Here is a 27,621-nt window from a genome sequence, read left to right on the forward strand (position 1 = left end):
GACTGCAAGTGCTCGGCCCCCCAAAGCCTGTACTCTTGGCCCCATGCTATGGAATCTGACAGCATGGTTTTGAACCAAATAGCTGGAAGTGTATCCCAGCGCCAACAAAAAATTGGTAGGTGATTATTTCCTAATTACGCTCAGCTACAGAGAGAACCAAAGTGGAAGACCAACAGAAGCAACCAAGCATAAAAGAAAAGAGTTGGTAAGACATGGATCATGATTTCAGGGGAAAGTAATATAAAACTACCCACGGTGGATTCTGGAATATAATATGTTCAGATTTTTTTTCAAGATTGGCAGATATTGGCGTTCATTTTCAAATTCATAAAACCCTCATGTTTCCCCCTTCCTCCATTTTTCCAACGCCGCCCTCCCTCTGCACACACAGCCCAAGTGGCTGGTGGAGAGAGAACATGGGCCAGGGCCATATAGTTCCTTATGCACCTGACACGCTTTCCATGACCTCATCTAACATCACACTGACACCGAGGACCGCTTTGACTAATGTGGAAAGACTCAATAATTCTGGGAAATCTCACTATAAATAATAATTAATAGCGTCTTTTTTTCTCCCCTATGCCCTTCAAGATCACCTCCCAAATCTGTCTCAACCTCAAATAAAAATTGACTGACACCATCCAAATTAAACCCACAGTGACAAGGCCATTAAAAATAAAGTTATTTTATGAGACCAGAGGTACGATAAAAATGTTACAGTTACCCACAATCTTTCCAGTATGATTCCCTCTCAATTTTCTCCATTTATCACACACTTTGGGTATTTCTAAATTATCAAAAATATCAGCTGGGAGAAGGGCCTTTTCCATCAGCGTGACCACCGCAAGAGACCAACCGCGCCAGCAGATTTTACTCAAACCAGTAGATAAAAAGAGATCCACAGAACTATGTGATTCTCCGAGGAGAAATGGCCACATTCCCTGTCTCGTTACTCATCCATCAAGCATCTGTACGGCTTCAAGTTGAAGTCTGTTCCCCCGTCCAGCACATCCTGTTGGTATTTTCTTAATCATGCTCTGGTAACGGCAGGCGGAAACGGAGTTCAGCAGAAGCACCAGAGAAGCGCGCAGTTACTTCACCATTATTAACTAAAGTTGCTTATGGAATTTCCTTTAACGAGCCAAAACTTTATGGTGTGTGGAGCACCGACAATAAAAGCGCTCGGAGATCAAGCTCTCCCTTATTTGCTTTCGTCTGTCACTGGACCGCAGCATCTTAGAAAAACAAGTTGCTCCAATGACTATGACTGAGATTTATGTCTCAATATGATACGCATCATATCATTAGATAAGGTTCAACATGCAAGGTGCTTCTTGGTCACGCTTAAGATGGCCCTAGGGTTTCGATTAAAATCAAAAACTGTGGCTTTGGCAGGAAGAAGCACAGAGGGTCAAACTCGTTCTTTCCACTTCAAACACAATGAGTCCTTGAACTTGACACAAACCCACTGGGTCTCGTGTCTCACCCGGTCAGTCACAGCCCACAAAGGCAACTTGTGGAAACCTGGTCGCTCGGGGCTGGGACGGCCAATAAGGGATAAATTGCTTTTATTTTTTCACATCTGGATGTTGGAGGAAAACTTTCCACGTTCCTGCCTAATCCTTGTGCACCTTCGTTTCATCAGGCATCAAAATGTAACAACTCACAGTGGGAGAGGGAGATTGACAACAAAATTGGCCTATGACTGATTCATTGCCATGTGAAAACAGAACACATTCAAAAACTTAAGGAAAAAAAAGCATTGCTATTTCCTCCACTTCTATTCCAATAAGACTACTTCCAGTTAAAGAATTGAATTCCTAGTTCACAAAAATCAAATTGAAGGATATCTTGAATTTCCTAAAGTTCAAAAATTAGTTGTATATATACATGTTTATTTAAGGGAAAAATGAATTTTCAGTTTTATACTTCTTTTCTGTTTCCTTGAAGCTAATATATTAATGTTACCAAGAGTAAGTATTTGTGAATTTATTTGGAGAATACAGAGTTTTGTATCTATTTGGGAAATTGAAGGCTGCTGTTCTTTAAACACACTATTTTTACTCTCTTTTCCTCTTGCTTTTACAAGCGCAAGCAGAAAATACAAAATTGTCATTGTGCTATTCTCAGCGACCCTTGCTACCCTTAACACATTCTTGTGTCTTCAACTACATTAAGACCATGTTATTAATATTTCAGGATACAAAATACAGTAGTGGTTTTTCATGCACACAGCCATTTTGCTGCCTACATTCAAAATGACCTTCTAAACGGATGGCTAAGTACATTTCTTTGCTCTGTGTGGTTCACAGCCTTGCAGCGTTTGGTGCATGGATGTGTAAGTACATCCCATATTTAATCACCATTTATTTGCGTCTTAAAATCTTCACTACATCTTTCATTCTAAACAAAACCCCCATGAAACGTGTATAGCAAGCATTGACACGTGTTATGATTTTCCATCATTCTCTTTTGGGTGAAAACCATTACACTGTAGTTTTGAATGATAGTGACTTGGTAAGCAAGTTTGGAGAGAGCCCAACTGCACACCCAAGACATGCCTTCCTTCTGCCCCGTTGCTGGTGAGGGTTCACTAGATGGGGTACAGAGAAGGAGTGCCTTACTTGATCTTTCAAATATGCCATTGTGGGAAGATTAATTCACATGTGCCATGCAAAACTCTGAATTCTTCTCCTTTAGCTTTGCCTTAATTAGTTCCTTCTGCTGACTTTAAATAAAGGAAGACAAATGAGGACAAAGAAGAGAAAGAAAAACTTTTGTTTCATTGGCTGACCCACTACTATAATGAGGTTGTATTTTAGGACAGTCTTCTGTAGAAGTTCCTTTGTGGAATATTTAAATATAACTACTTTTGGTTAAAAACAAAAACAAAATGGTTCTTAAGGCAAGGTAGTATCTTCAGGATTTCTTAGTGTATAGATGATTTGCATGAGGTGGAATGCCCAATTTCAGGAACTAGTGAAACCTACTCTTAAAAGATATTATATATATAGATGTTTGGTCATTTTTCTCCTTTTTAGAGACATACAGAAAGATTGATTGCACCTGACTGCCTTTTTAGTTCACATTTAAACTCATTTAGTTTGTAAAAATAGCTACTAATAATATCAATTGTGATGATACATCAAATATTCATTGAGCATTTACGGTGTTTACATGCAAATGAAAAAACTGAGGGTTTTAAGTAACTTGCCCAAGGTCACACAGCTAAGTGGTGGAGTCAGCATTAAGACTGACTTCTAGCAAAATGTGACACTGATATAACTGAGTGATGGGGAAGTACGGGTGGTCCCAACTTCCTTTTGTCCCTCCAGCCCACCAGGTTGCTGCCTCAGTCAACCACATGTCTATGACCCACTTTCCAGGTCTACACTGTCCAGAGTAACTACTGGCCACAAGCGGGCCCTGAGTGCTTGAAACGGGACTGGTCCGAATTGAGACAAACTGTAAATGTGAAATACACAGGAGATTTCAAAGACTTCGTACTCAAAAAGGAGAACTAACTTATTAATAATTTTTATATTGATTACATATTGAAGCAACATTTTGGATATACTGAGTTAAATAAAATACCATTAAATTTAATTTCACCTTTGAAACTTCACATTTTTTAATGTGGCTACTAAAAACCTTAAAATCATCTGTGTGACTTGCACTGTATTTCTATTGAATAATGCTATGCTAAAGTCTGGAATCTTAAGTCTCGCGCGCGCACGTGTGTGTGTGTGTGTGTGTGTGTGTGTGTGTGTGTGTGTGTGTGTGTGTGTGTGTGTGTGTGACCACACACAGGCACTCTTGCAAATGCTGGGCACTGACAGTGATGGGGGATGGACCTTTACTCAAATTTACCCCGAACCCACCTCTGGGAGTCTGATTCACTTCTATTTAAGCACTGCTCTCAGGCAGCTGGCTAATTTGAGAAAACCTAATTTGTGCTAAAGTACTAACAAATAAACATTAATGTGTTAAAAATTACCTTCCTGGGTAACAAATTTGCATTTTAATTTGGAGTCTCCAGAAGGTTAAAGATGAAATTCCAACAGTGGCTCCCTTGGGGCAATCTGAGCCATTTATGCAAACTGGTCCGGGGGGAACATTTGGCTGTGGGAGGCCTGTGGTCCCTCTACCCTCATCCTGTGGGTAGGATATTAGGCACACACTTCCAGACGGGTACTATGGGGAACTCTGCCTTTGGTGTACTGGATATACAGTATTTTCAGTATGCTTAGGAATTTATTTTAGAACTATCAAAGTTACGTAATGGCCATTATCAAATTAGTTTCTGATTAACTGTTCACTTGCTAGACTGTATATTTTACGAATAACGTAAGAGGTTTTCCTAAGGGGAAAACAATCTGTCAAAGAGAATTTCTGGGGGCTTCCCTGGTGGTCCAGTGGTTAAGACTCCATGCTCCCAATGCAGGGGACACAGGTTTGATCCCCACTCAGGGAACTAAGATCCCGCATGCTGCATGGTGAGGCCAAACAAAAAAAAATTTTTAATTAAAAAAAATTAAACGTATAAAAAAATTAAAAAATAAAATAAAATGAGGTCTCTAAAGAAGGTTTCTGCTTTCAGGTTTTTGCAGAAATGTGCAACCCCCAGCCATCTTTGGGGAAGTTGTGAACATCAACAAATCCCCCATAGTACAGACGGGAAAACTGAGGCAGAGAGGTTACCGATCTGCCCAAGGCAGGGTTGGTTTTCTAACCCAGGCAGTGTAGCTTAACCTATAAATCAGGCTTATAGATCTCCTCATGCTTTTGAAATCTACAGGTAAAGATGGACAATTGTTACAGGGAAACTGGGCTCTGCTTTGGGACCACCGACTATTCCATTCATAAATAGCAAAACACTGGCAAAACTACACTGTGCCAGTCATCTGCATTCCACGACTGGTTTTCCTGATATGTGTTGGAAAAAAAAAAAAATGGAAATTGAGTTTTTTAAGGAAGCTTAGAGATCATCTAATCCAGGGGTGAGCAAACATTTCTGTAAAGCGTTAGATAGTAAAAAATTTAGGCTTTGCAGGCCAAGAGGAAGACCAAGGATATTAAGAAGGTAATTACATAACAAGATAAAATTCTAAGAAATTTCTACAAAAATTTTTAATTGATGAAATTCAGAATATAATAGTAACAATTAAGTGCTATTTATTAATGAGAAGAATGGAATTCCTATCTGGAGGGATAATATTCCACTTAATTGGAGTTCAAAAAAAGTGTGCCTTATTATCAAATTGTTTGCAAATGTCATCTATAAAAATCATTCTTAGCTCTCAGACCATAAAAAACAGATGTCAGGCCTGGGGGTCATACTTTGCCAATATTAAATCTAGTCCAACACACTCATTTTCGAGATGAATGACTTGCCCACCATTCCTTCTAGAGTATGCCAGGATCAAGCCTGGAATCTAAGGTTCCTTGATCTCTGTTACCCTGCAGTGTCTCCCCGAGTTCCAAGCAGTTACTAATCAGAGAAGTGATGGAATGCAGAAACAAAGGAAAAGCAGTTAAGCAAGATAGCTTGAACAATAGCTCAGAGATAAAACAGAGCCCTAGTTCCTCCTCAAGGGCTATACATGACAATCGGATAGACATCTTTGAGTTCCGTAGGAACTATGACCCCCACCCAGGTGGTAAATAGTAACTACAATGAGACCCCAGACTGGTTGGAATCAGAAAGTTGATGATTAAGATTCCTGGAACACCCCCTGTTACCTCATCACTAACCAATCAGAAGAAAGTCATATATCCTGCAGCAGTCACCCCAAATGTTGCCTTTAAAAATCCTTCCCTGAAAGCCAATTTAAAGTGAATGTACATATTATAGTACTGAGTCAAATTACTTTTCCAGTAAGATGTTTGGTGGAAAGTTTACTCTTTTGCAGCTATGGTAAGAAAGTGATGTAGCCTGACTTGGGGGCTGATGTACTTATTAGATGAGACAATACCTACGCAGTGAAGCACAGTGCCCGGTCTGCATTAACTACTCACTAAAAGGGTAACATATTATTACTACAGTGGGATATAACAGGCTGCAAAGGTGCACATAATCCATATATTTTTAAAAAATAATAAATAAATAAAACTCAAGTTTTTGTTTTGTTTTTGAACAGAACTGGATATAATTTCAAAAACACTATGAGATAACGTGTTCATTGTTTTGTTTCCTTTGTTAACATGATGTGAAAAACCCTGGATTGAATTCTGTCTCATAGCATCGGCAACTTATTTAGTGATCATACACAAGATAGGTTTCAGGTAAAGTTTTATTTTAAAAATATGTAAGAACATTTTTAAAATTAAGTAAATTATTGGGTTGGGTTTTGAGGTTTCTTTTTTCCATCAATAGTTTGTGATGCAGACCATCTCCTTCAGCAAACCACTGTTCCATCCTATTCTCTACCCTCCAGCTCCTTCCATTGTTTCCACTCTTATCCTGGAACTAGGTTTCACAAAAAATAGACAAAGGGGAAGAAAACGACAGAAAAAATCTACACTGAAAATTGACTTGCTCTTTCAACAGAATGCAGTATAATTCCATAAATAGGTAGGTAATTCTAAAATGTCAGATGCAGACGGTTTTCACATAAGATGCAGTAAATCCTCTAGAAGCAAGTTCACATAAAGCCTGCTAAATTTAAATTAACTCCACAAAAATTACTGAACACAAGTAAAAAGAATGCAATGGAGAAATAACTTATTATTTTCCCTGCTTGCCTCAAAAACACACAGTCTAATTATTTGAGGAGCTATTTCTCTTTGGTAAACTTGGAGGGAGTCAACGTGAACAGAAGAAATTCCAAAGACAAAGTTCAACTAAACATGGAAAAGAAGAAAATGAGTTAGTAGATTCAGCATATTAATAAGGCATAATTCCATTGCCAGAAACTGCTTTAAAAAAGCCTCCCTCTGGGGCTTCCCTGGTGGCGCAGCGGTTGAGAGTCCGTCTGCCGATGCAGGGGACACGGGTTCGTGCCCCGGTCCGGGAAGATCCCACATGTGGCAGAGCGGCTGGGCCCGTGAGCCATGGCCGCTGACCTGCACGTCCGGACCCTGTGCTCCGCAACGGGAGAGGCCACAACAGTGAGAGGCCCGCGTACCGCAAAAAAAGAAAAAAAAAAAAGCCTTCCTCTGTATATATGTAAAGGTACTGACCTGAATGTAGGTTGCTAGCTCCAATCTCTGGCTACATCAGTTTGGGATTCTCTCTCATGGGGGAATTTTTAAGGGCTCCAACAAAGGCAATTAGGTTTCCAAATTTAGATGTAAGTGACTTGACAGGACAAATAAAGGGCTTCAGTATTTTTGAAAGAGACAGAATCTATTCTGATCTAAAGCCCAGAGGTTGCTACCAGAATTGACCACAGTGAGGCTAGAAACTTTAACTTAGTTTGATCTTCACAATTTTCTCTAAGATGGGAGTTAACATGAATTTATAATAAATCAGAATACAGCATTGCTAGAAACAAGTAAGTTATTTCAATTTTATAGGGGGTAACAATTTTAAAATAGAAGGCAGCACAACAAACTGTAATCTCTCTCTCTCTATATATATATGTATATATTTAATATGTAGTTTGTTAAATAAAGATTCTTTATTCTTACCTCTAACCCTTGTTCTTATGCTCCCATTTAAGACACTGAAAATTTGCTATATTAAAAAAAAACAAATCATGGATTTCAATATTGCCTTGAAAAACAATGAGACTATTTCAAGGAAACAATCTAATCCCCAGAGCTCTACAAATTTTGTGGATCTTTTCCTTTTATTTCATACTAAATTTCACATATCAATGACCGTGACTTTCTTTGATAAAATTTGAGATTAATGATTGATTTTTTTCAATTTATTGATCGTACTGAAGATATAAATTTGCATAGGTTGAGCAGAACTTAATTGAATGATTTATAATAATGTTTTTAAGGCTTTGACAAAATTTAAGTTTATCTGCTTTTCTAATATGTAAAAGTTTATATTAGGAAAGGAAACAAATATAAGTTAAAAATCACAAATGTCTACAATATAAAGAAAAAAAAGTCAAGAAAAACAAATACTTTAAGATGAGCTAAACATACAAAGTGTTTAATCACGGCTTAAAAAAAATTTTTTTTTATTATTGTTTTTTTTCTTGGCTGTGCCAGGCAGCTTGTGGGATCTAAGTGCCCCGACCAGCGATTGAACCTGGACCCTGGCAGTGAAAGCTCCGAGTCCTAACCCATGGACTGCCAGGGAATTTCCTAATCGTGTTCTTAAAAACACCTAATCCCTGCCTTGACCTTGAATATAAAATTACTGAAAATATATGGGAACATAATAAGTGCAGCTATATAGGCTCCAACCTCACCACTGATAGTACGTTAATCACAGGGATGGCATGCGACTCTGAAGTCATTCGCACCGAACTTGATTACCCCTGACATTTCAGAGAGGGACCAACTTGCCAATGAGTTGTGCCATCGCCTTCTTCGGCCTCTGATCTTTGGGGTACATAAAGACTCGTGGTTCATTACACATCCACTGATTTCAAATAAGAGGTCAGAGCACTGAATAAAGGATCCCACTCCTCATACTCTGAATTTAATACTTGATGTGATCAGCATTATTATATAAAGAAATCATCCACTAGCAGGTATGCACACCTTTTCATTCATTCGTCTGTTCATGTTTTAGCAAACATTTATTAAGCATTATTATAATGTTTTTGTTAAGCTTTTATAGTAACCATGATAGAAAGTATTCATTGAGCACATACTAAGTCCTAAGAAATCTGGGAAATGTTGCCTTCAGGAAGAGAGTAGACTGCTGCCCCCACTCCCATCTTAAGGACGCTCTCTGGCAGGGGTCCCTGCAGGCTTCTATGGGGACCTTTCTGACACACCTAACCCAAGGCTATCTGCTTATTTTTTTTTGGCCGCGCCTCGCAAGCATGCAGGATCTTAGTTCCCCGACCAGGGATGGAACCTGCGCCCCCTGCAGTGGAAGCAAGGAGTCTTAACCACTGGACCACTAGGGAAGTCCCAAGACTGTCTGCATATAGAAGGAACGGAGTAGAAAGATGGCATCTGTAAGAACACGTGACCCCTGAGTAGAATGTTCCTGAAGGAAAAAGAGTTTGGCCAGGAAGCCGATTCTACCCAGAAAAAATAAAACAAGAGTTAGTGATTGCCAGCCAGGTACAGATCACGGAAGTGGGCACTCTGGGTATTTACCAGGCTGATTTCGACAAGGCCCCTCTTTTTAGGGAGATCACAGCCCAAGTGGAGGTTCTCTCATTAACTCTAGGTACATCCTATACTTGCTGTTTCTCCATTTAAAAGTAAAGATTGTAAAGACTGGGAATGAATGAAATATGTTCTGAAGCCAGGGCCAGACCAAGAGAAACACATGTTAAACAACTATTTGATTAACTGGCAGTGTCGCTGGTCATTGTCATCCAAACGACTTTACAGCCTGAGTTGTCACAAATCACGATTTATGTGGCTGAAATGACTACAGTAACAACTGCTCAGTGCCTCCCTCTTCTTTTTTGTTATGTTGATGGGGCCCAAGGAGCTCAGAAGAAGAAAAAGAAGCTTTAAAAGACTCACTGCTAACGTTATTAGGGATGCATTACAATTCTTTGCTGAGGTTTTGATCATGGGCCCCTTCACTGTTTACTTTTTTTTTTTTTTTCCCCGCGGTACGCGGGCCTCTCACTGTTGTGGCCTCTCCCGTTGCCGAGCACAGGCTCCGGACGCGCAGGCTCAGCGGCCGTGGCTCACGGGCCCAGCCACTCCGCAGCATGTGGGATCTTCCCGGACCGGGGCACGAACCCATGTCCCCTGCATCGGCAGGCGGACTCTCAACCACTGCGCCACCAGGGAGGCCCCACTGTTTATTTTTTGAATATTATCGTACTGAGAATTTTTGGAGAGAGTTTTAAAATTCTGAGTTACTCATGATCAAAAGGGGATTTATGTTAAATGGATATGAGCAGGTTAAACATTTGTTTTGTCTTTGGTATTGCATTAGTGGATTAGTGATTTTATATAACTATCGGCCAGCATTTAATATTAGCATTAAATTACATGTAATTTAATATTACATGTGTTTGACTATTCCAACACTGCTCACGTCTGAGGAGAACAACAAAAAATTCCCAAGGAGCTCCTTGAAGAGTCCTAGTCTAGACCAAGTGAAAGTCATGGGGCACGTGCACCGTCTGTGTTTGGTGCTGTATAGAGACAATCTGAGAGATCAGAGCAAGAACCAGCAGACCAAACATTTGAGATCACCAATGACTTCACTCTTAAATAAAACAGTGCTAGTACCAACTCACTCTCTCCCACTGACTCAGCTACACTCATGCAAGCTTCAGGGGTGGGGTGGGTTTGATCCTTTATCTAATGCATTTTCAGCCCATCAGGCTGACAGATCATGGTCCCAAGAAATCAGTTTAAAGCTAGCAGGAATAGGCAGCGTGACACTGAGAGCCCATGGGCACCCACCTTGACAAGGAAGGACTAGCAACTGGTCAGGGCTTACCTGTGAGATTTCTACAGGACCACTTGGACAAAAGGGAGGCTGGGGAGCTGCACATTCATAGATCTGAGCTCCACAGCACTAGGACAATTTCTTCGCTTTCACCGGATCTCCGCTAATGAAAGCACAAAGGGCAGGCCTCTACGATGGTCCTTACAATGTGGCAGGTGGGGCTGGTCCCTCCCTCAGGAGCTCTCCTGTTGAAAGTGCTCTGGCAGCCTCAGCTTTCTCTGTCAGCAGTTTGAATTCATGGGAAAGGGCAAGATGCCAAAAGTGCTTGCAGGTGAATTCTTTGTCCCTTTCAAGTGCATCTGACTTAACACTGATGACTTATACAGGTGTTTATCTTTTGTTGGGAAGGATTATCAGTTAGGTCAGTAAATCTTTCCCAGGTATAAATTATAAATCACAAACAGGGATGCCAGGGGGAAATATCAAGTCATCTCTTCATTTGTATCTCACCCCAAATATCAAACACAAGCAATCACGATGAAAATTGATATTAATAAAAACAAAAACAAGACCATGATATTGACAAGTTTCCGCAGTGTTGGGTCATAGGAAGGAAGAGTGGGACAACTCTTGTTTGTAAAATATAGATGGGGTGACAGTGAGAGCCATTTAAAGCCAGCAGGAGAACAAATCAGGCTTATTGCCAAACACAGAAGAAATGAATTTCACTAACATAACCTAAATTCATCTCAGATGTACAAAAATCTTTACTGGCCCAGAACAAGTTTCTGAACTAACCTTCAAAAATGATTACAAGCAGCATGGGAAATCGAAAACGTTCCTTAGGATTCTAGTTACAAGATCATAACCAACCTGGATTTTGGAAAATGGTTTAATTTCTTTGCTAATTACTCTTACTTTCTGTATATCACAAAGCAGTTGAGAAACATTAAAAGTCCTTCCACAGAGCTACCAAAAGCACATCAGTTTTGTGTCTGGAAAGCTGAGGCCATGAGAAGACCTGTATTTTATTTATTAGAATAGAAAACTTTTTCCTAGCCCTGAGGTGGGATCATTTTGAATGAGGTTCGGATTTGAAGAAGTAAAAAAAAAGGCTGAAGTCATAAATCCTCCTCCCAGAAGAGAAAAAAAAGAAAAGCATTAAAACAATTTGGCAGGTGGATGATCATCTCCATGAACAAAATGAAGCTTTTTTCCTCAAGGCTACGTCAAGGTTACACTTGGTATGTCAGAATTCATTCCTAGCATATGTGTAAGTGCAGGAAGTGAATCCAGAGGCCAGGCTCTGTGGGGACCAGAGCTGGGTTCTAGTCCCAATATTTACCAACTGAAGGTCTCTGGGCCTCTGTTTCCTCTCAGGACACCAGACTACATAATTTATAAAATTTCTTTTTAAACTTCTAAAATTCTGGTCTATACTCCTCCCAGGATCTGATAGACTCAATGATTCTGAAAGAGCTAACACGTTTTAATAAACATTAAAGTCATTTATGGTTTGGTTCAAATGCTATTCAGCAAATGACTCCAGTACCTTGACCTTCCCTTCCAGGCCCGGTGTGGGCTCATCCACAGAACTCAGGACCCGAGCTCGACCACTCACCAGCCACGGGTCTGAGTTACGGGCTTATCAAAACAACCCACTCCCCCATAAATTCATAACTTTAAACTCTTTATTGAACTTTCTCTTACCTGTCTTAGCAGAGATTTCTGAGTGTTCCTATGCTCCTTTTGCCACTTACTAAAATCAGAAAAGAGAACGAAGAAAACAGATGTCTTTTCTCTATGGCATCAAGGCTCACTCACTCCACATGTACACTTAAGCAGCTGCACATGCCTGGCAGAGGGAGGGGATGACAGAGAGGGCGTCTGTGCTTTGGAAGAGCACACACTCTAGTGGCTCAGGTATAATTACAAGAGAGCAAAGTGGTAACATGAAAGAGATTGGGGAAAGGGCTTACAGCAGGTGTTTAGGGAAGGCCTTTTATAGGTGACCCATGAGCTGGGCTCTGAATTAAGAAAGGGCCAGCAAATGTGAAGATTTATGTGAGAGAGGCATTCCAAGAGAAAAAGGAAGTTGCAAAGGCCCCTGATGAGGTGTGCATCCGTTAGAGAAGAAGAGCTGTCTCTAGGGAAAGCTTGAGGAGGAAAGCCAACACTGAGCTCCAAGAGACCAGCAGGGTAGAGATTTTTCAAAAGATCACTCTGGGGGCTGGTGGAAGATGGGTGTTGGGAAGTACCAGTAGAAGCAGGGTCACTAGTGAGGAGACTGTTGAGGGAGACCAAGAAGAGACAATGGTGACCTGGACCAGAGTGGGGATAGAGGAGCAGGGATCAGAGCTTGGGTTCCAAGTAAATGACATAAAGGACTCGCTTTGCTCTCCAGTGAGGTCACAAAATATTCCTGGATGTGGACTTAAGATACCAGACAAGTGACATGAGCAGTAAATTGTGGTTTTCCCCTTGGCTGTGTCCTTTGAAATGAGTCATGTCTAGATGTACCTGAGCAGACTGGGCCATCACTCCCACCGCTGATGATCGAACACCTCCCACCAACACAACAGTCTCTACGAGGCTGGTAACCAGGCCCAGGTTTCCCACCACTTACGTACAGCAGCCACACCTTGATGGCAGCCGGAGCCTGCCCGAGGGCCGGATTCCGGAGCGCGAGGCAAACCGGAACCAGGAGCGCAACTGACAAGAATGTGTCAACAGCAACGGAGGTAAAGGAAGAGCCATTAGCTTCTGAGTTGACATGAGGTTGCTGTTGGTGTGGGCAGGCCCTGTTGGTTTTCAAGTGGGGTCTTTACTTTCCTGTTTCCGCACAGAGCTGACGTTGACCTAATTGGGAGACCGCAGATAGCTAGCTGGTTTCCAGAAAACTGAAAAAATGAGAGTAGAATTTTCAGATTTGGTACCATTCATACCCTCTTTTCCTGATAGACCCTGTGATGATATAGCTCAGTCCTTAGCCTACAGTGCAAAACAGTCATCTTCAGTTTATAAGAAAAGAAGGGACTCCTGGGATGCCGGTACCAGCCACAAGGAAAGCCTCACTCTTACAGACCCTCTCGTCAACCCCGCCTTCTGCACAAGTAGCGTTCAGTAATGAACTGTGTGTTTAGAGGTTCCCGGCCCATCTCCCCCTGTAGAATGCACCTCTTGATCAGTAGCAGTAGTAAATGTGCCTATCCTGTTTGCGATGAAATCTTCAGCACTGCGTATAGCACCTTGGTAGCTGTTCATGACATACTGGTGGGCTGGATAAATGGACGGATGAATTGCCTGCAGCATCTAAACCTTGATGACCAGCTCTAGAAGGCTGGACACACGGCCAGACCACCCTGGCTCTGTGAACCAAGCTTTACAAAGATCATTTTGGGTTCCCTTTCCTGTTCCTATGTTTCTTGTCCACTGGGACTCAGATTTCCCTTCAAACAGCCTCGCAACGTTACAGGCTGTGCTGAAAGTTGCCTAGAGGGAAAGAGTACGACCCCAACGCAGGCAGGCAAGAAGGTCTGCTGGTAATACTTAAAGGGTGGGGGAAGTGGAGAGGCAAAATGTGAATGCTCTCGGCTTGTGAGCCCCTGGCACTCAAAGGAGCAGGAAGCCCATGGTTCAGGTCACGCAACAGAAAATGAATCCAGAAGGCTGACTAGTTTTGAAAAGCTAAACTATTTAGATAAGAAAAGTTGGGGGAGGAAAGAGCAGTACAGGTTGGAGTGGGTGGGGCTGGTGAGGGAAGAAATAAGTCGTATCAAAGGCAGCCTCGGGACCTCGGGCAGATAGGATGAGAGATAAGTCTGTTTGCTGAGTTAGTCACACCCACCTACATACAATTCTCTTGGCAAAGTTTCCTTTACGAACAAAGCAGGTGCGTGTTTTAAACAAAACAGTGCAGTGTCACAGCCAGGGTGCCTGTAAATGTAGTTTAAAAAAAAAAATCAAAGAGGGTAGACTATAACAAAACATGATCCATGGTTTGAGAATATGAGAACACTAAGATTACTAGGGTCCTATGGCCACAAAGGAAACCCGTTTCCTCAACGTACTTGAAATGATGCGGTTTCCGATTAAGGATGTTTGGACCCTGAGTCACAGACTGCAGAGCTGATATTAACCCCAACACCCTGTGAGGTGGAAAACAGATGGTGATTCAGAGCAAGAATCCCAGGGAAAGAGAGAGGTGGAGAGCAGGAAGGGACATCAAGAAAACATTTCCTTTTCTTCAGCTATTCAGGCTCATCCAACAGAACTTCTTTCTTCTGCTCCAGCTATAAAGACATCCCACTTAGGAGACTGGTCCTGGATGGTATTCATGCTGCTGGCATTGCCACTCGAAGATAATACTACAGCTAACTAGCCGCTAGGAAAGGAGCCTCTCAGGGTTTAAGGATAAAAAAACATGAAAAGACGTGGGCATAGTGGTAGAACAACCAAAGTAAACTTTCAGAGACAAGGCAAGGATAGCATTCTAAACTCCCAGCCCAAGTAAACAAAAGCAGGTTACCTCCAGCACAACCTAGAGCTCCAGCCATGTCCTACCTAGCTCTTCGACCGAGATCCTTCTACTTCCCCTGTAGTTTCTCAGTTTTTCTGTCTCTCTCCCTTCCTCTAGTTTCTGCTTCCACTTTCTTCATTGGCCATTTATCTGGATTTAAGCGTAATTTTTAAATACCCATTTTGTGTAATAAAGAAAGTACAATGTCCACACTGATTCTGTCATGCCTGTGTTTAAAATCTTTCAAGGGGCCCCACTGTGTACTCCATCAAATTCGAACAGAAGACTAGAGACACTCAAAAGCCTCATATCCAGCCCCAGTTGTTCCTCAGATATCCTACATTTCAGTCAAACTAGACCGTGTAGCATTTGTTCTTACTTGGACTGTTTACAAGTTCTCAGTCACTTCCGAATAACAAAATCTTAACCTCTCCTCTGCAGAACAAAAACGTGTTGTCTGCAATTTTAGTAAACAAGGAATGTTGCCTACCATCAAGCCATCAGCCCCCGATGACAGTGTGCTCTGTGGGGAGTTCAGCATGGAGAAAAACAGGATGCTAACCCTAAATAGTTAAGATATATATATATTTAAGGAATAGTTTCAATGAGCCCAGACTTTTGCATATTCCCATACATAGAAGAGCACTACGTCGTTAACTTAAGATTTGTTTTGTGATTAGCAGTAACCTTTTGACGTTCAACTATGTGGTTGTATTTTTTGTTGTTGTTTTTTCTTCTCCAATAAAAACTCCTATATATCCTGGCTCCTCCTTACCTCTTCAGAAGCTCCTCACTCTCCTGGGCTATAGTCCTCAGTAAGGTCCCCGAATAAAACATAACTCACAACATTTAGGTTGTGTGTTTTTCTTCGGTGGGCACTTCCAAGCCTAAATAAAATCAGCCACCACCTCTTCTGTGAAGCATTACTACGTTCGGGAATCAGACCTCACATTTACTTTGTGCACACTACACTCCTTTATCTTCATGCTTATTTACACATATATTTATTTCCCTGTTATCCAGCAAGTAATTGGTAAACCCAGAAGACAGGACTTATCCTAGACACACACACACACACACACATACCCCTATCTTGATTATAACAGATGGGAGTTCTAAACTTACTAGTCAAGTGTTTTGAGATTTTCAATTATGATTTCTCTTCCCCCAAATCTAATTTTTGAAAGCTCATGTAATCCCTGATGTTTCTTTTCCCTATGCATCTGTGACTCTGAACAAATGAAAGTCAATAATCCTTGAAATCCATGTTTCATCATATGACATCATACATAACATTTGATGAAACCCCCCAACAGTTGCACTCCCAGCATGCATTATTTGAAAAATTCTACAATGACAAAAGGTTACTACACATTCAATAACTCTTTAAAAGACATTGGCATTTTATTAACTATAGTAGCACCTTCATGTATTTGAAAAATAGAGATTATGAGAGACAGGTTATTCCATATACAGCAAGGTCTGGCCTGGTCCATGCAGTGCTAACCAGGGACATTTTGCAATCATTCCTTCCCTATTCTCAGTCCCACAGACTCTGTGACCTACAACTGTGAATATCAATCAAGTAGCCATTGCTTGGCCTAACTTCAAGCAGCTAACTTTACTTCCAAACTTGCCCTTGAATGAGGAAAGGAAGAACGCTCTACCCAAGACCAAACCAATAGTTCTAACTAGATGTTGCAGGATGTAGAAAACGTGGAATTGAAACTAGCTGTAAGGTTTCCAGACCAAATACCTGAGAGAAGAGACACCATAACCAAAAGAGGGACCAGAAGAAGAGGAGTTGATTTTGGAAGGAAGGGCATGAGGTCAGCGAGGTGGTCACTGAATTCAAGACCTTTAAATTGAGATGTTCAGGAAGCAATTGGAAATACAGGTCTGGAGGTCAGCACAACTAGAGACAGAGATTTGGAAAATACCTGCAAAGAACACAAGAATCACAGGAGTGGAGAAGCTGTAGATTCAGAAAAAGTTCAGGAAGGAATCTTGTAAATACCATCTTTCAAAGACAACTGGAAAAGAGGCAGGATAGACAACAGAACAGAGCGAGAAGGGAACTTGAATTTATTGGCCACCACCAGGCACTAGGTCACGCACTTTAAATACGTGATCACATTTAACCAAGAGCAACCAATTGCTCTTGACCTAGGCATTGCCAGTTATGCCCACTGTGCATGAAAGGCACCCGAGAATTTCAGTGTCCACTGCTACAGATCAAATGCTACATTCACTGTGGAAGAACAAGGAGGGTGCATGAAAAAAGCTAAAGGAGATCAGAATTTCAAACAGTCAAGGTGATTATTAAGGAGGAAGAGGCCTAGGAAGGGACAGATTGTCAATGTCAAAGACGTCTGTATTCTTTGAGAACAGTATCAGGGGAGTGATGTGGGAGCAGCTAAATTGTAGGATTGGTCCAGTTTATAAAGCACAATGAGTCAAAAAGTTAGCTAACCATATACCTATGCAATGACCAGTCTAGAAATTATATAAAGACAGTAGGTTACTGTTACCACAAAGCTCAGTATTATAGGGATTTAAACCCAATCAACACACCAATAAACACCCACTCCAGAACATGGCTCTAGCAGGGTCTCCCACACTTCACAGACTTATGTTCCATTTTCAGGAGTTGTATCTTCTGAAAGTTCAATCATTTTCTTAATTTCTTAACTCAAAAGCCAATATCCCTTGCCACAAATTGAAGGCGATAATAAAAATAAAATTCTAATTGTTACATTATTTTAAAACTGTGCACTACCGCCTAGAATTTGAGAACCTCAGTATCATCAATATGCTTCCAAAAAGATATATTTCAGTTGAGAAAACCAAGGCACCCAAACGGTGCTTGACTTGCAGAGGCAATAAAATATTTATTAAGTGGTGGATGGGAGGTCAGATGCAGAGAGAATGGCTCCAGAGCAAAGGCTCTAGCCACTCCTGTGTGCCTCCTGCCAGGTACTACCCTCCCTCCTTAGCACCAGAACTCCCCAAGAGTTTAAGCATTAAACCCACCAGATTCTGTCTGAGTGCATTTTCATGCCAGGCTTCCGAATGGAAGAAAGGAAAATGAAACTTGAGAAAGCATAGTCACGTGCAGATAGCCAATAAGGCAAGTGGTAAATGAAATGATCATTCCTCAGGTGTTTGCCTATCTTTGCAGGTGTTTTTCTACAATGAGAATGAGAATGCAGGGCAATGGTCAGTCCATGTTAAATCTTAATATAGCTGTTAAGTCCTCATGACCCACTGAAGATAGACTTATAACCAGTTTTACGTAAGGATGAACGTTACCTGGGAAGTACAACTGTCATTTCCTAATGAAGCCCATGTCAAATGAATAGGCAAACTAAAAAAGATAGGAAGTATAGTTCTAGAGAGTGGTCTTTCAGAATTTCCCAAATGCTTAACCATCTACATAAAATTTAAATATATCTTAATGACTTAAGCCAGAAAGATACAACATGTAAGAAATTTGTACTTGGACTTCTCAATACTTTCAACATCTCAAGTGTCCATTCAGGTTAGTAAACACAACCTAAACCTGTTGCCACATAATTGATCCTTCTTAGCATCCCAAACCTAGATGTGATTTGATCACATTTTAACGGCTATTGCCAATGAATTACTAGGAACGTGCTCATAGTTAAGGTATTTGTTCCCCCAGTTCAGATTTAAGATAAAATTTTTCAAGTAATGATTATGACTTTATAACCCTTTAAATTCCCCTAACTGTACTATCTGTTGTCTCATTTCTCCGGGATAAGTGCAAAAGAGAGAGAAGACATAGGGCAAATTTCATACAAATATGTAAGTTTACAGCCTTCTGAAAGAGCTCACTATTTTCAACACTCAGCAAATTACATGCCCACGACAGAAATTTCTATTTCATAAAAGAATGTGATAAAAATTGATGATGTAAACTAGACCCATCTGTCAAGTAAACGTGGCATTCACAATGGCCTCAGGGCAAAGCAGGTGCATTTGTCCCCTACAATGTGTACACAGAGAGGACATCCATTATGCTGCGTGAAACTTACCATTTAGGTAGATGAAAATTGGTGCTAGACTCCATGTACGACATATATATTAAGTTAAAAGGTTAATTCTCTGACTCGTGGCCTGGATATTAGGGCTGTGGAGGTAAACAAGTTATCATATGCTCCCTAAATTACCTTTCAGTGAAACAAGATAAGGAGGTGAGAAAGGGATGCGTCCTCTATTTAGCTCCATTAGTTCCGGCGGTGGGGACACCCGTGCTCCCGGCTCCACCGTGTTTCCTCAGTGCGGGTAGGACGGCTCAGGGGTTAGGCACACAACCGGAAGTCAGACAGACCTGAATAATGGAGCTGACGCTCGACAGTGAGATGTGAGACTTAACCCCCAGCTGTGATTTCCTCAGTGAAACTGGGACAACATTGTGTGAGAAATAATGGAAAACTGCCCACCAAGTACATGGCACAGTGCTCTAAATACACTGCTTACCACGCTGCCCTGAGGTCCTCAGCAGGAAACATAAACGTGGCACCTATATCCTCTCTACAGAAGTGCTTCTTCCTGAAATTGACATTCCCTGAAAAAACATTGCCAAGGAAAGAGGCTACGAGTGGGGAAGGAAGAAGAAACCTATCGAGTACTTTTAGGTTCTGTGTCCCCAAAATGCTGAAGTGCATATCCTCTTTACGACTCAGAATCAGATACCGTTTTCCCCATTTTATTTTCTAGATGAGAAAATGGAGGTTCAGGCAAAGGTTCCAGCTAGTTAAAAATGGCCAAAGTGAAAGTCAAATTGAGGTTTTCCACATTCTAAAAATAATTATAACTAATATTTATTGAATGAGTACGGTCAGCGCTTTACATGGGTAATCTTACTAAACACTTAAGATGACCTGATAAATAAGGAAACACATGACCTCTATTTTAAATGAAGGAAACTGAGGCATGTAGAGTTGGGCAAATGCTAGATTGCTTGTCGGTAATGAATTTCAGAGTCAGTATTTGAACCAAGAAGCGTAATTCCAGAACTATGCTTGCCTCAAAAGCTTGTCTTTCCCTTGTGTGCTCAGGGAATAATAATAGGATCCGGGGTCAAGAAAAATTCACACCCACCACACACACACGTACCTACCACATACATACACATAAACACACCCACACACACTCCACATACACACTACACACACACACATTTAAAATGAGAAAAAGCATTAAAGTCATAGTCTAGTAATCTGTCTTGGAACAACATAAGAAAACAAAAATGGTGTGGAAATCGGGTAAATTCAACATGTCCCCATCTTCTCTTGGTTCAGAGGATTCCTATTAACAAACATGTTCAACTCTTCAATAGCAAAGTGTCTCTGATTAACGTCCATACTCACAGGCCCACCAGCCTAGTCTCTCAATGAAAAATGTTAAGAGGGAGGGAACAGGAAAGCAGAAACTATGACACTGGGAAGAGGCAGCTGAAATGAACAGGCGTGTTCTTCAAAAGACACCGTGGACAGAACTTGATAGTGTCCAGATTTAGGACAAGGACTCAGCCCCACAGGATGAAGAGGGTCACAGCTCAAAGTGCAGCCCTGACCCTCCACCTTCATCCCCACCTAGAAGTGAACAGCCCAGCATGGTGGCCCCAGCACAGGAAGGGAGGCCCACCTGGGTCTCCTCCGCACTCATGGAACCTGGAGGCCCACACTGCCTCAGGACCACTTGTCAAATCCTTCCAGAGTCAAGGCAAAGTTGGCATGGGTCGGTCCTAAAGATATTAATGGCATATCCTTATCCCACAACAGCCCTAGGAGTTAGATACTATTGTTATTTCCATTTTACCTAAGAGGAAATTGAAACATAAAATAAATAAAGATGAAGTAACTTGCGTAGCTAAGTACTGGATGGGACAGGGTATAGACTGAGGCAATCTGACTTCAGAGCTCTCGCAGGTGCCCTGCAAACTCCTTCTTTTAGTATTCCAGAAGCTCAGGAGCAGAGACAAAGAAATTCTTTCACAGATTACAGGTGTTTGGACATCGTTCCCAGCTCCCACCCCAACCTAATTTCTCCCTCTTTCCCCTCCCCTCCTTCTCCACACACATGAAACACAAACCTTATCTGTTGTTTAAAACACAGAGCTCTGCCTGTCTGGTTCACCCTTGTGTAAATGCAGCAAGATTCCTGATATGGAGGCCTGTAATCCCGCAGCAAAAGTCTGATAAGGGTCTCTTAGGTGAGAGAGCAAACATATTAGCTTTACAGGAGAATGTACTTATTGAGTTAAAAATACACAGACGAGAGAAGGAACAGTGACCACAGTGAAATAGCAAAGGAAAGCATCCTAATTCCAGGCTGGATAACCACCTTCACAGAAAGTCCACATTAACCATTAAATGCATTAACAACAACAACAATAAAATCAAATCAGACAATTAAACCTTTTACCTGCACACCCACCTACAACTCCCAGCCACCTTTGGTCACTTTATTCTTATTCCCTTTGAATCACCATGGCCAAGTTCGAACACCTTTTTTTATTATAATAATATTATCTGATTCTTGCAGCGCTTGCTTACAATTCATCTTCACAAAGAGTACCTCGTATAATGAACTGAATCATCAATACAACCCAGAAAAGCTGGAGTTCTCCCATTTCCCAGATTAGGAAATACAGCTTCAGGGAGGTTGCCAGCCAGCAGAGCAGGAAGCTGATCTTCCGATTCTAAATCCAGCGCTGCTCCCATTTCACCATTTTCGGTCCCTCTGATGGCCACTTCCACACCCTTCCTCCTCTATCCCAGCTCTCTGGTCCTATGTTCTTCTGTGTCATCCCCAAATATGCTACAGCTCAACAATTCAAACAGTTTTCAAACGCTCACACAACTAAAGACATGCTCTTAGCCTTGGTCAGATACGCCCCTCTGATAGAACCAGATCAAGAATCGAATTAGCTTGTGCAGTCTCAAATAAATTATAAGCAGAGAGCATTAAAAACAGTCCGTCCATATGCACCCCCTGCCTCCACCAAAACAAAAGAAGAAAAAGAAAAAAAAATACCTCAAGAATATGCATAATCTAGTAATAGTGGGTCTCTCTGAATGATAGGATTGTGGGTAATTTTCTTCACGCAATACTTTATACTTTCTAAATTTTCTATTATTAATATATATCACACACTGTTTGACATCAGGGGAAAATGATTTAAAAAATGTTAAGCCATGAAAGCACTGAGATGTCGGGTCAGTTGAGGAAGGAAGGAAAGGGATTTATTTTGCTGCATCCTGAGGGGGCTGTGGAGAAGGTGGGGTGAAGGTGGAGGCCACCATCCACAGAGCACATTGAGGTAACTGAGTGGACGGCTTCCTCTCTCCACCGGGGACTGTGACTTCTGCGAAACAGCCGCCCCTCCCTAAGGACCACCAGCCCTTCCCACATCTAAACACAACACGCTGACTTGTACCAACAGAGAACGCCTATCTTCTAAAACAAGTTTAAAGATTGTTTGGATCTGAGGAGAGAGGGAGGTGATTATCCTGTAGGCAGAGCTAATTATTTTGACCTAACGCTTTGAGATACCCTGGCATCAAATCTCTGACTCAGAAGCATCTCAGAGGTCATCACACCTGGTCTTGAAGCCCAGACTTAAAAGCAAAATTTGAGTTGCTGCCGAAGGGCATAACCTCTTCAACTTTCAGTGATTCCGCATTCATATTACTGAAGGTGGCAGAAACTTTGGTCGTCAACTGTGGTGGTTTCTAGGCATGACACACGGAGCTTTTGGACCCAAATCCAGCAACCGTTTTCCTTCAGTTGGCAAACCTGCAAGTACGGTTTCCTCAACGTGAAGACAGAGCACTAGAAACGGAAAAGGTGTTTTAACCTGAGTATTATTTTCACATGAGGAAATCTGACCTCCCACAAAACCACTCATGAAAAGGGTGAAAAACGGATTCAGAAAGTGAAAGGAGGGCCTTCCCTGGTGGCGCAGTGGTTAAGAATCCGCCTGCCAATGCAGGGGGCACGGGTTTGAGCCCTGGTCTGGGAAGACCCCACATGCCGCGGAGCAACTAAGCCCGTGCGCCACAACTACTGAGCCTGAGCTCTAGAGCCCGTGAGCCTCATCTACTGAAACCCGCACGCCTAGAGCCCGTGCTCCGCAACAAGAAAAGCCACCACAATGAGAAGCCCGCGCATCGCAACGAAGAGTAGCCCCGCTCACCACAACTAGAGAAAGCCCGCGTGCAGCAACAAAGACCCAATGCAGCCAAAAATAAAATAAATAAATTTAAAAAAAGAAAGTGAAAGGATTTCAAGTGCGATATTAGCTAAATGTCAAAATAATAACCAAAACAGACAGACCAGCAGGAGCAGGTAATAAATCAAAACAATTGTGAGAATCGGACCTCATTAGGTTTGAAAAAGGAACACTGCTGCACAAACTGGTTATTAGCACAAGGCTCTCTTTCTCTCCCTCTTTTTTTTTTCCTCTTTGAAAAAAAAGTTGGGACTAGACCCAAATCTTTAATACGTAATTTCTTTCCTCACTGTACATGTCTCAGCAAGTCGCCATCAGCTATTTGTTATTAAGGATCTATATAAACATTAAGGCCAGGAGACCGACTCATGCAGAAGAACAGGAAGAGAAAGGATTTGATCACACTGTTACTTTCAACTGCCTTTGTGTTCAGCATCATCCATCAGAGAGGAGATGGCCGTTAACCAACAGGGAAGCCTTTGAGCGCAGTTGGAAGCAAATTCTAAAATAAAACAACACAGCAGCGGGGAACCACGGATGGACTGATAGACTTAGGGATGGGTGAGTACCTGTGCCTGGCATGGGATGAGTGGTGACCCTGTCACATAGTGGAATCCTGCAGGGGAACTGGGACACGTGGACCCCTGGGCATCCTTCTCAGGAGAGCTGCTGGGCTCGGCATCCTTAAACATGTGGGCTGAGGGCTTGATGCGTATGATTTGGGAATGGGGGACAGGGGAAATTCTGTTCTCCAGCTCTGCTGGGTACATCCGTAGCCCTGTGGGAGCCGAAGGGAAGAATTACAGCAGGGCGTTGCAGTGGGCAGGAAGGCAGTTCTTTTTGTTGTCCACTCCTCCATTGTGCTGTGGGTAAATGTGATTCTCTGAGCCCCTACCGCCACCCCCAAGTACCTTGGAAGTCCTTCAAATACTAGCTATAAGTGGCTGAAGACAGAATGACACCTCCAAGGCCTGGGAACTAACTTATAAATGTTAATTTAGAGTCACATAATCAGCCCATGTACCCAGCTACAATCAAGTTAAGAAAAGCATCAGTTAAAATACAACTGCTTCAATTGCAGCAAATAAGTATGTTCTAAGACGACTCAAGAAAGCAAGGTCAAGAAAAAATTACTACTAGAAAAGTCCAACGAGGGCTTCTAAACCTGCTTAGTATTAAAACTGCAAAATTAGAAAAGTAATGTTCAACTCTCTATTAGATAAGCTTGCAAGACCAAATCTAGTTAGAAAGGGTTTATACTGGGGGGTTTATTACTCTAGTATAGATTAATAGATTAACCATTTCAATGCCTGAAACACCAATCATTTCTTACATTCTTCAAAGCATTAGACTTGTTTCTGTTTGCAAAAGCCATGTGTACTTTTTAAGCTTAAAGAGCCAGTATGGCTGGGACTCAAAATCCTCTTTTAAAGAACTTCTACATTGTATAATTTTTATCAAATTCTTGGAAGTCCTCAGGCAGGAATTTCAAAGTAATCACACATGGAAGTTAAAAAAAATAATAAAGATATTCTAATTCAACACTGAAGCATGATAGAAAGGAAAAATATAAAAATCTACTTCTTGTACAAATAAGTACATCCTTCCAACTCAGGGCTGATTTTTAATGATATCCTTTTTCTTCGTTGATGTATGTGAAAAGCTTTTTTCTTTTCTTGTTTTTAAAGAACAAAAGTAGTATAAATAGGGTCACGTTATATCCATCTATCTGTATCACACCTATATCTGGTCTAAACAATTTTTATGTATCTAGATACAGTCTAGACAAAAACATTTTATCTAGATGTCTGTTTTATTTTTACTTTTTACATCACAGCTATTCAAACCCAAACAGAATTTTGTATCTGTGCCAAGGCCAGGGCTTAATGGTCCTCTCAGGGAAGCAGAGACTGAAGACAAATGTCTGCTGAATGAAGGGAAGGATAAATGAGAGACCATGTGCAGAATTTCCCAATGAAAATGTGTCAGGGGAATTCCCTGGTGGTCCAGTGGTTAGGACTCTTGAGCTTCCACTGGAGGGGGCCTGGGTTCGATCCCACGTCAGGGAACTAAGATCCCACAAGCAGCATGGTACAGCCAAAAACAAAACAAAACCAAAAAGGAAAATGTGTCAGAAGAAAGAACCTCTAGCGGCCATCATTGACCCTTTTCCTTTCTCAAGGTGTGGCCAATGATCTTTCAAAGTGGGACCCTGCTGAGACAAACCAACCTCATTAAGGTGTTTGAAAGGTAAATTTCAAACACTGTTACAGAGATAGTTAAATGTATCCTATTGAAAGATGGGAAAAATCCCACCTGTTGAGATTTCACAATGAGTTCTGATTGTTGGCCACCTTTAACTTGCTAAGTAGACAGGATTTACCCAAATCCCTTCTCATTCTAAGGGCAGGTTATTAATTTCCAGTTCCTGCTCAAGGAACCAAAACTTTGAGCCAATTTATGAGCTTCAAGAAGACCAGCGTAAAAGTAAAGCAGTCATGTTTTATGCTGTTACATTTAACAGTCATGTTACAGTCATGTTTTATGCTGTTACAGTTAAATGCCTGTTACATTTTATTTGAGCCACACAAATGGCCTTGGCATGGAAACTATAAAGGAGTTTCACTGAACAATATACATGCGTTATAGTAAACTCATTATTTATCCTATCATCTGGCAGCTCTACTTCTCAAAACACTGGCATTTTTTGTTCAAAACGTGTTACAACAAATCATAAGCCTGGCCGGTCTTCTTTTGACTTGGTTTCTCTTTCGGTTTGTGGCCCTTTGCTAAATGTTTGAACGAGGAAATGGAGGAAAGGTAGTCACCTGCCCCACCCACCCCCAGTTGTATCAATAAAGGACACAGATGTGCACTTGATTAAGGGGGTTGATGACTCTGAAAGAAGAAAACTGATGTGCCTCAAAGCATAGACTCATAGGTGTGTCCCTGAAAGAAAAATGTTGAAACCCTGGTCGACACCCATCTGTAACTCCAAAATTCAACGTAGCTTCTAGACACACAGATTATATAGGGCCCTGAATGAGTTCCAGTTTATGGAGTTTCAAAACATATGGAATAATGATGGCACCCGGGACTGTGCCTCTTCCGAGAAATTCATTCTTGACTAAAGAATGAATTTGTGCAAAAACAGACCTCTAATGAATAAACAGATCATTGACATCCCAGGTACCCACCAGTGGTTTGAGAAAATGTCTCTGCCCTGGTCTCAGCTCTGGTGCTGGTCCTGATTCTACTTCCATTTGTTGATCTTCTTGGCTAATCCACATCCAGCCCTGCTCTACAAAGTTTTCCTTTTAACCAGCATGCTAGGCTGACTCCAGAAAATTCCGAGACTCTTTATCTGCAAATGCTCTAACACTGGCATGTAGGAAGGATCTCCCTCCCAGAAAAACGGTCTCTTGCCTGATAGCCTGAAATGGCCTTCTTCACTGGTCTGGCTGCGGGGGTGGGGTTGAGTGAATTTCCCTACCTTTTTAAAAGGAAGAGAACAAACAATCAGCAAGCTACGATTCTCCCTGGAACCCAAGGTCAATCTGTTGGTTCCTGTTTAAAAGTCTTAATAGTTGATAACTTTTTGATTGGCTCTTCTTTGTTCTAGTAGGGCTGCCACATTTAGTTGATAATTTGATGCCTAAATCCAAACCGAACAGCCTTTCACTTCTGTGTCGTTGTCCTTCCAACTACTTTTTCCCCCAAGAAACAGTCTCCATAAAAAAGAGGTAAAAAACTCCCAATTCTCCAATAGACAGAACTGCCCTTTGCTCGAGCATCTACATGATTTAATTTTTGTATCAATCAGAAAGAATATTATTTACAGCATGCAACCAAAACAATGTGGTATTGGCTAATTTCTGTCTATCTGAACTTGACCTCATGGGCCTAGAGGGGTGTAGGCTCCATCCACAATTTTAACCAGAACCACCTGGGAGTTTGTTGACAATTTAGATCACAGACTCAAAACTCAAAACTCTTGGGAGGTGACCTTAAACATGTGTATTTGTAGCAAGCACCCCAAATGATTCTAATGTACAAAACTCATTTTCAGAACCACTGGGGTTCATCATCAGAGAGAAAAGCCTCAAAACAATCACATTCCACCAACTTATCTTATGCCATTCCTACACCTAAAAAAAAAAAAATGAACAGCCATGCATTAACCTTTTAGAACAGCTCCAAATTCCAAATTGAATAAACATCATCATCATTTGTTTACTGTCCTAAACTACCCATCTACAAAGCAATAAAACAATCATGCCAAATCAAGGGCACTTTGTTTTTTTTGCTCTTCAAACAAATGATTTGTCATCTTCTCCT

At 41.4% G+C, this 27,621-nt stretch overlaps 1 protein-coding gene across 2 annotated transcripts in view; it reads right to left on the bottom strand.

Moving 5' to 3' along the window:
• The window catches only part of EPHA4 (EPH receptor A4), a 141,742-nt gene that overhangs the window by 79,525 nt on the left and 34,596 nt on the right, over positions 1–27,621 (bottom strand). The window lies entirely within an intron of this gene.

Source organism: Stenella coeruleoalba, assembly GCF_951394435.1.
Source record: "Stenella coeruleoalba genome assembly, chromosome: 6".
Classification (NCBI taxonomy): domain Eukaryota; kingdom Metazoa; phylum Chordata; class Mammalia; order Artiodactyla; family Delphinidae; genus Stenella; species Stenella coeruleoalba.